Source organism: Echinops telfairi, unplaced genomic scaffold, assembly GCF_000313985.2.
Source record: "Echinops telfairi isolate 266 unplaced genomic scaffold, ASM31398v2 ScPeMD7_25;HRSCAF=90, whole genome shotgun sequence".
NCBI classification, from domain to species: Eukaryota; Metazoa; Chordata; class Mammalia; order Afrosoricida; family Tenrecidae; genus Echinops; species Echinops telfairi.
This window is the reverse complement of record NW_022103922.1, coordinates 30082850-30093650: the sequence shown is the minus strand read 5'-3', so window position 1 is coordinate 30093650 and position 10801 is coordinate 30082850.

The window sequence follows — 10801 nt, the reverse complement described above, 5'->3', positions numbered from 1 at the left end:
ATGATGATCTATTCCATGCCATTCATTGAATGTGTAACAATGCTGTACATACTTAATGCTAAATATAAATATAAAATACGGATATGATATAAATATTTCTAAATATTCCATAGGGCATGTGATAGGAGTCTGCTTCCCTTCCCTGTCACTCTGACTCAGAATTGACTTGATGGCAGTGAGGTCTTCTTTTTTGGTGTCCCTTGTTAAAATACCAACAATGAAATATGAGAAGTTATATGCTATTTCTATAAGTGATATATTATTTCTCTGTGGCAGTTTAAGAAGTCAACATGCAATTTGCAAGACTCTCTTTTCCTTTCTTACTACTGTGGGCAACAGTCCTATGGGAACCATGGTCCTGGAGTGAAGTAAATGTGAAACAGAGCCTTAAACAACCCAACTAGGACCAATTTGGAGCATGAGTGAGAAATCCAGTTGGTGGATTTGAAGCACTGAGATTTTAGAGCTGTTACTGAATAACATTGTTTGGCCAATCCTGCCGGACACATATCATTCATTCAAGTCTGTTGGTAAATAGCCTCTGCTGCTATGGCTGTCCCCGATACGACGTTGTAGAGAATCCGACGTGACTGATCTGTCTGTCTACAAACCACCGACAGCAAGGCATGCAGTCAGGTTGCAGCGTGGTTTCTATGGAAGGGATAACCTTCGTATGCGGAGCTGTCTTTTTTAATAAAGACTTTCATTGGTCCTGGACTCAATGTTTTATTTCTGTACTAATAATTGAATTATTTAAAGAACCTTTACTATTGAAAAGTGCATTAAAAATAATGGGATGCCGAACAGCGGAGGATTTCTGATTATGTTAACTTTCTTGAGCCTTTCTGTATATTTTCTCCACTGAAGATTAGGACCAATTTGCTTTTCCAAGGCACTTTGAGACTATCATGCTAATTGTTTGTGTCGCACGGGTTACTTTCTTATATTCACACCCGCAGAGTTCATTTTTTAGTAATTCCTAATCATTAGCCAGCAAATAAAAGTAATCAGAATTAAAGGCATTATATTTTGAATTATCACATTTTACCCAGTACAATCAGAAAGAATTATAGTGAAGAGCACATTTTTTCCTATGCAGAGATAGTATTTTTCCTAGAGTAAGAATGAAGGTATACAGGGATTAAATACCATTTTTCTTTTGATTTTGGAGTTCCATATTCAACCTTATGTATCACCCTGGCCCATTTGATTCAGAAAGTATTTCCAGTTTTAGTAAAGATCTTTATCTTAAAATGCATCTGATATCCTGTTCTTTCAGGAGAAGAGAAAATGCCATACTTTTATTTTAAATAATAACCATTTGAACAAGCCTCTCTATGGAGAGAAACACATCATTAATTTAAAATGCATTATTGAGAACTTTCTGCATGCTGAACATAGTCTTGAACATTGAAGGTATACTTTTGTCCTCTAGTGTAGTTTTGGGGATACTAGGTACAATTTGAACTGCCATACACTGTCACAATGACTATTATGAATCTGTATATATAAAGGGGTTAATTTTCCAGGCTTAGCTGAATTATAGAAGGCTCTGCATAAAGGAATATGAACTATCTCTTTTGGGATGTATGTTTATCACCAGTAGGATATGGATGGTAGGACATTCAAGGATGTCTTTGGATTTATATCTAGAGGTGAATTAAAAAGCCATGTGCAGGAAACTGTGAGTAGACAGTTATGATTGAATATAAGAATTCATGAATAGACATTTTTAGTGAACAGATCTGAAAGAAAAACTGTTAATCCAAAACTCATGGGGCAGTCAGAAAGTGCAAGTCACATAAGCAAGAAAAGTTGCCGTCGTCATGTAGGAAAGGACGTCGTCGTATATTATTATTATATTATTATACAGGCCATTTTGCCTACAGACAGTGAAGGGACGTGACTTTTTACACAGTGTTCCTACGGACATATTTGTCTTTTAGAACATTCCCTCAGGGATCGGTGTAAAAATTTGATTATACTGAAAATGACTAGCATAAAAGTTTGATTTTCCAGATTGAGACCATTGAAAACATAATTCCCAAGTTTCAGGTAGGGTATAATAGAAGTAGAAGCAGTGGAAATGGGAGGCTGCATCAGTTGACAAGTTTCAGAGGAGATATAATGTTAAGAAATGTGATATTGGTCATCAGAAATGGTGAGACAGAGTGGTTAAGGATGAATCCTAGTCTCTGGCATAAGTGACTATACTAGAGCAGGGATTATAGAGTGAGCTAGAATTTGGATAAAAGGCTGGAAAATGTTGCATGTTTGATTCCTATTGGAATTGTCGATTAGTAAATTGATTTTGACATCTAGGTGAGTGGCAACACTTGGCTGCTAACTGAAAGGTTGATGGTTTGAGTCCAACAAGAAGAATCTTAGAAAAAATTCTGAAATTCTACTTTCTGAAAAAGAGCTGTTACAATGTTTACAGAGCACAGTGTGATTCTGATACACACGAGGTTGCCATGCGTCAGAATTGGCTTGGTAGCAATTGTTCTAAGTTGTCAATACCGATTCAGTTATTGTCTGGAGCAGAGGTATAACGTAGAGATTCAGTGTTCAATAGGTGGCAGTAGAATCCATACTTTTGTGCACAATCCCTGAGCGGACTGTGGAAAGGAGACTAGAAACTGTTGGGACTGACATGTTTCCAGAAAGGGACAGAGGAGAGAAGGCGCGTGGCACAGAGACTCAGCAGAGTGGAACCATCCAAGCGGAGGACGGTCCCCTGGAGGAGAGGTCCGCGGAGTGATTGTCTCTTAGAGAGGCCGGGTGTGATGAAAACGGGTGTGAAGCCTGGGGAACGAAGTACTGCTCAGAAGTAGAGGAATGATGAGGGTTGTGTTGAGATTTGTAGAGGAATGATGAGGGTTGTGTTGAGATTAAGGAGTTCTGGTCACAGAGGGGGTTGCAAATTGGACTGCTAACCACAAGGCCAGCAGTTTGACTCTCCCCTCAGCTCATCAGAAGGAAGATGAGGATCGCTGGTCGTCAAGATGTGTAGCTTCAGAAAAGCAAGGAGGCGGTTCTTTTCTGACCTGTAGGTTCACGATGAGTCAGAACGAACAGGAGGGTTTGGCTTGGGTTTGGGTGGGACAAAGACCAGATATAGAAGAAAATAGATAATTCCTTCAAGAGCATAGCTTTGTAAGAAAAGAACAAAGTGAGTTATTCTTGAGTAGTTAGGACACTTAAAGGACTCTTGTTCTTTTATTTTCAGTTTGCTAGTTTGTTTTCAAGATAAGAAAGGACCTGGCACTCTGTTTCGAGCACAGGACGGAGGCCACTTTGGAGCTCCTCCAGCTATACAAGGAAGGAGACTCCATCTTCCTGCTAACGCGCAGAGGTCAGCCACGCTCCCACCCGCCGCCGCCCCTCTTTATCCTATTTAGTCAGAAGGCCAGCATTCCTCCAGGGCTGCTGCCTTTCTGCTGGGGACATTGCAACAAGGGATTGTCCCCAGCACAGACAACACCCCACATCTCCCGGTGCAGGTGCTTTATCTGTAACCTGCACAAAGCCTCCAACGATTGAAAACAAAGTTTTATGTTTTAGAAAATCCGCCTGCTAATTCCAGAGGTTATTTTCCTTGGAAGAAATGAGTTACTCCCTGTTTTAGTTTCTTCGTGCTACTGTAACAGAAATAATACAAACACATGTACAGCTTTGAAGACGAGAATTTTCGCTTCCCACAGTTCAGTAGCTGGAAGCTTGACTTCAGGGCACCGGCCCCAGGGGGAGGCTGGCACTCCTCTGTCTGTGGGGAGATCATATCTCCGCTTCGCCTGTTTTCTTCTCAGGGTTATAGGTCCTCTATCCTTTCCTCCTTCTGAATTCCTTCCCTGGGCCAAATCTGCTCTTTTTATCTCTGAAACTGAGACCCCTCGGAAACATAAGAGTAAGGGCTAGGATACCAGTGTACATTTTTTTGGCAGGGGGTGGGGAGGGCATAATACATTTTAAAATTCTATGCATCATTTGTTCTTGTTATTTCTGTATTTATATTTTGCTGAATAACTGCAACTATAGGATTTTGAGTAGAACAACAAAAATGCCTTTGATCAGTTTAGAAAAAAATATACAATATTCTATGAAGCAAGTTTTAGATTTTAAAATATATAATAAGATATATTCCAAGCCAGATGCCAGATAATAGCTTTACCAAAATTGTGAGCGAAATCATTAGTCAATGATATATAAATCCTCTGTTGAAATTAGTATCTTCTGACCTTGAAGGTAATGCATGTTATATACAATTAGAAAATGCGTGGTCTTATTATAATCAAATGAATATTTACTGCATACTCCATTGGTGTGAGTCATCATTAGAGGAATGTTAAGTATTCACAAATTAATAGATCAGGTCTTTGGCACCCAGGAAGTGTGGCGTGCAAGTTTATGACTCCTTTCTATAACTTTACTGGAGAATCTAATTTGAGATTGATTTAAATATTTGCAGACACACAGAATTTTCTAGGATTGGATGAAATTCTTTCAGAGGCATACAACTTCTTAAGCAATTCAGTCAAAGTTGGGACACTGCTTTTTAGATTAAACCACAACTTAACAATTAACCATAGTTAATTGTTACTGAAAATAGCCTTACCATAGATGGATCATTGCTGCTTGATTTTGCTGAGTAATCTTATTTTGTAACCTTCCAAAAAACTCCCCAAACTCACTGCTGTTGAGTTGATTCTAAGTCATTGGACAGGATAGAGCTGGTAGATTCACGAGACTGTAATTCTTTGTAGAGGTGTGGAGGAGTAGAAAGCCTCAGCTTCCTCCCACAGAGCAGCTAGTGGTTTCAAAGTGCTGACCTTGTGGTTAGCAGCCCAGCATGGGACCACTCTACTGCTTACTCTGGGTTAGCATGACATTAAACCAACAGAGGACAGACATGGTGAAGGAATAAACGTGGGTGGGATTTCTTGTAATAGCAATTTGGTGGGCAATTCCATACTTCAGAGGTGGATATTTTTCATAAAAATTTCAGTAGAAAAAGAGATAAGAGGAAGCAACAAAGCCCACATGGAACAACATATCAACCTGTGTGATCACGGGGTGTCGAACAGATCACTGAAGATAAATGGGTGCATAAGCAAATGTGGTGAAGAAAGCTGATGGTGCCCGGCTATCAAAAAGTATAGTGTCTGGGGTCTTAAAGGCTTGAAGGTAATCAAGCGGCCATCAAGCTCAGAAGCAACAAAGCCCACATGGAAGAAGCACACCAGCCTATGCAACCACGAGGTGTCGAAGGGATCAGGTGTAAGGCATCATCAGAACAAAAAATCTTACCATAGTGAATGATGGGGGGAGTGCGGAGTGGAGATCCAAAGCCCATTAGTAGGCTACTGGAGATCCCCTTGCAGAGGGGTCTCGGGGAGGAGATGAGCCAGTCAGGGTGCGATGTAACAATGATGAGAAATACAACCTTCCTCTAGTTCCTAAAGGTTTCCTCCCCGCTCCCACTACCATGACTCGAATTCTATCTTGCAAGACTGGCTAGACCAGAGGAGGTACACTGGTACAGATAGGAACTGAAAATACAGGGAATCCAGGACAGATGAGCCCTATAGGACCAGTGGGGTGAGTGGCAAAACAGGGAGGGTAAAGGGAGAATGGGTAAGAAAGAGGGAACCGATTACATGGAACTGTGTGTGACCTCCTCCCTGGGGGACAGACAACCAAAAAGTGGATAAAGGGAGACGTCGGACAGGGCAAGATATGACAAAATACCCATTTATAAACTATCAGGGGCTCATGCGGGAGGGGGGAGCGGGGAGGGAGGGGAAAAATGAGGACCTAATGTCGGGGGTTTAGATGGAGAGAAAATGTTTTGAGAAACGATGTACAAATGCGCTTTACACAATTGATGTGTGTATGGATTGGGATAACAGTTGTATGAGCCCCTAATAAAATGTTAAAAAAGGGGGAAAAAAAAGAAAAAGAGATAAGGGGTAGAGGAGAGGCAAGGAATGGTCAGTACTAATTACCACTTTGTCTCAGTTTGTTTCAAAAGGGAGTCCACTCTGCTTTTCACCAGTCTCTCCAGATTGAAGTAGCCTACCCTCCTTCTCCACGGAGCTGGAGACGCCGACACTAGATGGTATTGTGGCTCCTTCATATACATGGCCTCCTGAGAGGAGGAGCTCTGTCGATGTGTAATTGGTGTGCTGCACATGTAATCAGTGTGCTGCACATCTTTAATGTGAGATCAGTGCCGCCTAGGGAAAAATAGCTCTGCGTTTATGAAATATGGTTTAAGAAAATGAAAGACCAGCCGCTTTTTGAGTTTAATCTTCAGCAAATGTGTTTGTGACACTCCTGCCATGTCCTCAAATACTAATCTATGTATTATGCTAATGAAATACTATTGAGAACGCAAGAAAAGAAGAATCTTACAGGGTAGATGAAGTCCGTAATTGTACTGTTTATAGGTCTTATATTTAAAATGCCTTAGAAACAGGTTAATCTTTCTTTAAAACCATATCATAGAGACCAAAAGTCTGTTTATTTTATTCCTTTACAATAAAATGTTTAATTTTCAATATAAACAACTAACATTTGCATATAATATAAAGCTTGAATATATGACTGAATAGTTTCAATTCTGATCAAGATATTATGATTGATAATATTTGGCAACCACATTATACCAGGAACTTTGTAGCACCCAAACTGTCAATCTCTAGCCTGGATATTTGATTCACCTTTTCCCTTGATATGAAAAACTTGTCTCATTCATTTCCACTTCAAAAAATGTCTGCCTATATTTCAAGGTCAAGCTTAATGTCACTTTCTCAACTAACCAACTCGGAGCTTTCATTTTAAGTGACATTCTCTCTCATGTCTCCACCACACAAAATACATTTCTGGCAGAAGTCAACATTGTAGATGTAGGGAGAAGACCCTGCTCTCTGTATTCTTACGTTCTTAGCACAGGTAAAATGTGAGCTCTTGAGAAGTGATGTGTGTATATGTGCATTTTAGTTAGGAAAACAAAATGACACAACACAAATCTCGAATCAAGTCCATAAGTACTATGATATGATTAAAGAATTTAAGAAAATAAAAATTATTCTTTACAAGGAATTGATAGGGAAGCACCTCCTTAGGGTGATGTAAATTGACTAAATACTTTTTCCCCACACTCTTCCATATCTCCATTGTAAACTTTCGGAGTCAGGATTATTTTGACTTAACACACACAGTATAAATGTTTCCTATAAAATTCTCTCTTCTTTCCTGAATAACCCTTTTTGAAAGAGCTAAACTTGGCCACTTTCAATGTTGCCAAGAAACTTTATAGAAGAGCCAGTTAGGAAGCTAATTAAGCATTAGGTGTAAATTAGTTCAGGCAGAAAAAGTCTGAAAGGAAACTGTGAGAGAGTTGCACTGGTGGAAAAAGATACATATATAGAAATATATATATGTGACAATTGCCTTTTTTGATTAGAGGTATCAGGGGATTAGGGTCTAGAAGAATAAGACCAATTTCATAGCCAGTTACTGTGATAATTAAGCTGAAGTATTCTGATATTAGGTTAACTAGAAGCTTAAACTCCAGATTTCAGGACTATTCAATATTAATTTAAATGAGACGAGAATCGGTGGACTTTATTTTAAAAAGTCAGACTAAGTAATTTTGGCTTTGCAGGTCATATGCTTGTAGTAATACTATAAAAAATGTCACTAGTCCCCAAACAGTCATATGTGATAAGTCAACAAATGGAAAAGAGGAAGTTTCCATAGTGGGAGTTATGACTAGAAAAACTTACGAAAGAATTCACTGCACCACAGGGAGTATGGACAAGAACTTGATTTTTAAAAGATCATTATAACGACATAGGTTGTGGCGGAACAGAATATAATGCAGAAGCCAAAGTCTCAGTCAGGTGATTCGTTACCCAATTGTGGTTATAGCCGAACCCAGGAAGCAGCATTTACGGCTTCAGCTGCTACTTGAAAAATGGACAGTTTGAAACCACCCCGTGGCTCCTGGGGGGCAAGACTGAGCTATCTGCTCTGTAAAGGTTCCAAACCAAAGTTAAACACACTGCTGTTGGGTCAATTCCACCTTAGCCTGGAAAACCCGTGGGGGTGGTTTTACACTGTCAGACGGGGCACCTCGGCGTTGGAATTGACTTAATGTTATCTGACACCAACAATAACAAAGGTGGGTACAGTTTCCAGAACCATAACCAATAACATTTGATATCTAAACTGATAGGACCCTGGGTTTTAAATATTTTCCGTGATTTCTTTCATACTGGGGTTGATCCCTGTTGTATTTTGTCGTGGTGGGCAGCCTTCTGAAATTGCTGTTATGTATGTTTTCTATGACTTTTTGTATGGGAAACCCAGGATAGATCCGTCTATAGAGACAGTACCCAGAATAAAGGTTCCTGGGAGAGTGTGTTGGGGGGTGGGGGGCAGTAAGGAAGAGATGATATCAAGGGGCTCAAGAAAGAAGAAAATATTTTGAAACTGATTTGGTAGCAATTGAACAATACTCAATGATGTGATTGGACTGGTAAAGATGTCTGGATGCAAACCTAGTAAACTGGTTTGGGAAAAAAAATAAAACTGTATGATAGACTTATATCTCATATACAAACAGCTATTTTAAAAAATGGCTCAGTGCATTCCCTGGTGGAATGGGTAGCATTTGAGATGCAGTTGTTAAAGGTTAACTTTAGAGTATTTGAGATGTTAATTCTGATCTTATACCTGTGTAAGTAGTTCTCTACCCTCAGAAGCTAGAGCTATGAGGACGAACTAAACTAAATAAAGCAAATTTTAATGTTAATATCAGTTCAAACTAAAATTTATTTTGTTAAATATCTGTGTTACTTATACAATCCAGTTTATTCTTCTTGAAATGTTTTAATGTGTCTAATTTATATCAAATTTGTTGTTTAATGTTACAACATATAATGACGTTTGACTGCAAAAATTGTAACAATTAAATAAATTTCTTAGAAGTTTAATTTGTCATATTTATAAAAGTTTATTAGATCTCAAGAAAGTTTTTATCTTCAGGTTTCTAGTTAATTCTTTTATGCATTTGGAATAATCTACAAAATCACATATTTTAAATTTATAGCAGAATTTTTTTAAAGTTTCACAAAAATGTACCAAACTTTATGAAAAAAAATTAAGGATTTTTATCTTTTTAATTTGAGCCAGGACTAATTAACTTAGAAAAATACAATAAAATGTATAAACTGGAAGCTTAATGGAAGCAACATTTTAAATTTGTTTCATTAAAAAAAGCAATCAAGGAATTCTAAAACGTCTCATCCTCAGTAAAGTTTAATTGACATCTAACAGTAATAGTAACTGTAAATGAATTCTGGAATGCATGTGATGATGACCCAATGTGATAAGAGCTAACAATTACTTTATCCTCAGGGGGGAGGGGAGTTCATGAAAAAACAAGATGTTTTAAAATCTTCCCAGCAAAACTATGAGGTCTTGTATTTAGGTGCCAACAAATAGGTTCTGACCAATTCCTGAAGGTGCCACCCCACCGGAAGGAAACCCTTCCTGGTCCTGCGCGATCCTCACAATCATCAAGTTCGTGTTCATTGTTGCGGCCACCCTGCAGAACTGGCTTGTAGACACGCTTCCTCCTTTTCTTTGCCTCTCTACTTTACTAGTCTCTCCTGAGAACATATCTATCCAATGCATGCGAGACGAAATCTCATCCTCTTTGCTTCTGAGACAGGTGTGTTTGTGTTTTGGCAGTCCATGGTACTTTCAAGATCCGTCACCAGTACTACCACGAGGTAGTTATTTTTTATTTCAATGGGCCCGTCAATTTACTATAGAAGAAGAAACTGTGCTTAAGATAATGAAGTAACTTGGTCAAGGCCACCCAGGTTGAAAGGAGTAAAATGAGAATTAAAATCAAGTGAGGGAAAAAGCAGGTGCCAAAAGTTTTATTTCCTTCCTGTAAATTCTTGAAGAAAATAAAATAATGTAGAAAGAGCTTACAAAAGATAATGTAAAGAGCTTAAAGATAATGAGAATTTATAAGCCTGAGCTTTAGAGATGCAATTTTGTTTTTTGTAAATTGTTATTTGTTTCATTACAAAATTAAGAAAATTCTTAAGTTGAGAGGAAGAATACACCTTTAAATTTCTGGGTAATTATTTATGTTTTCTCAAATAACATTTCATAACTCTTAAAAGTTAATTTGAGGTTAATTTCTATGTGTGTCTATATGTATATCTATTTAGACATATATATGATTCTCAAATTATGGTGTGTTTTGAAATTGGACAAATATGTCACTGGGTAAATAGTAAATAGTATCAAACAGATGTTTTATAGTTTTGTAGATGTGTGTAGAGGTCTCAATTTAGTAGCCTTGCATTAATGATATCCACATTGCTAATGATATTCTCTTCAATGAGTTTTGGCATTAATAAAAGTCATGTTGGTATATTACCCATTAACTATAGGCATTTTGTCCCAAATACATGCTAATAAAACAACTTATTGTCCAGAAAGAACAATCTGTAGTGGGTATAAGTTAATACTATATTTCAGAAATCCAATACTGGTAAACAATATATAGGAAGAGTTCTTTTTAAAAAACATATTCATATGTGATATCATTAAGGATAAATCATAACAATCCTTATTTTTGCTTCTCACCTTCAATATTGCCCATGCACATACACAACCAGACACATACTACAATTGATTTATATTAATGTGAGTAGATGAAATGATGCATGCATCCCCTAGAACATTTGCATTCACAATATATTTGTAAATA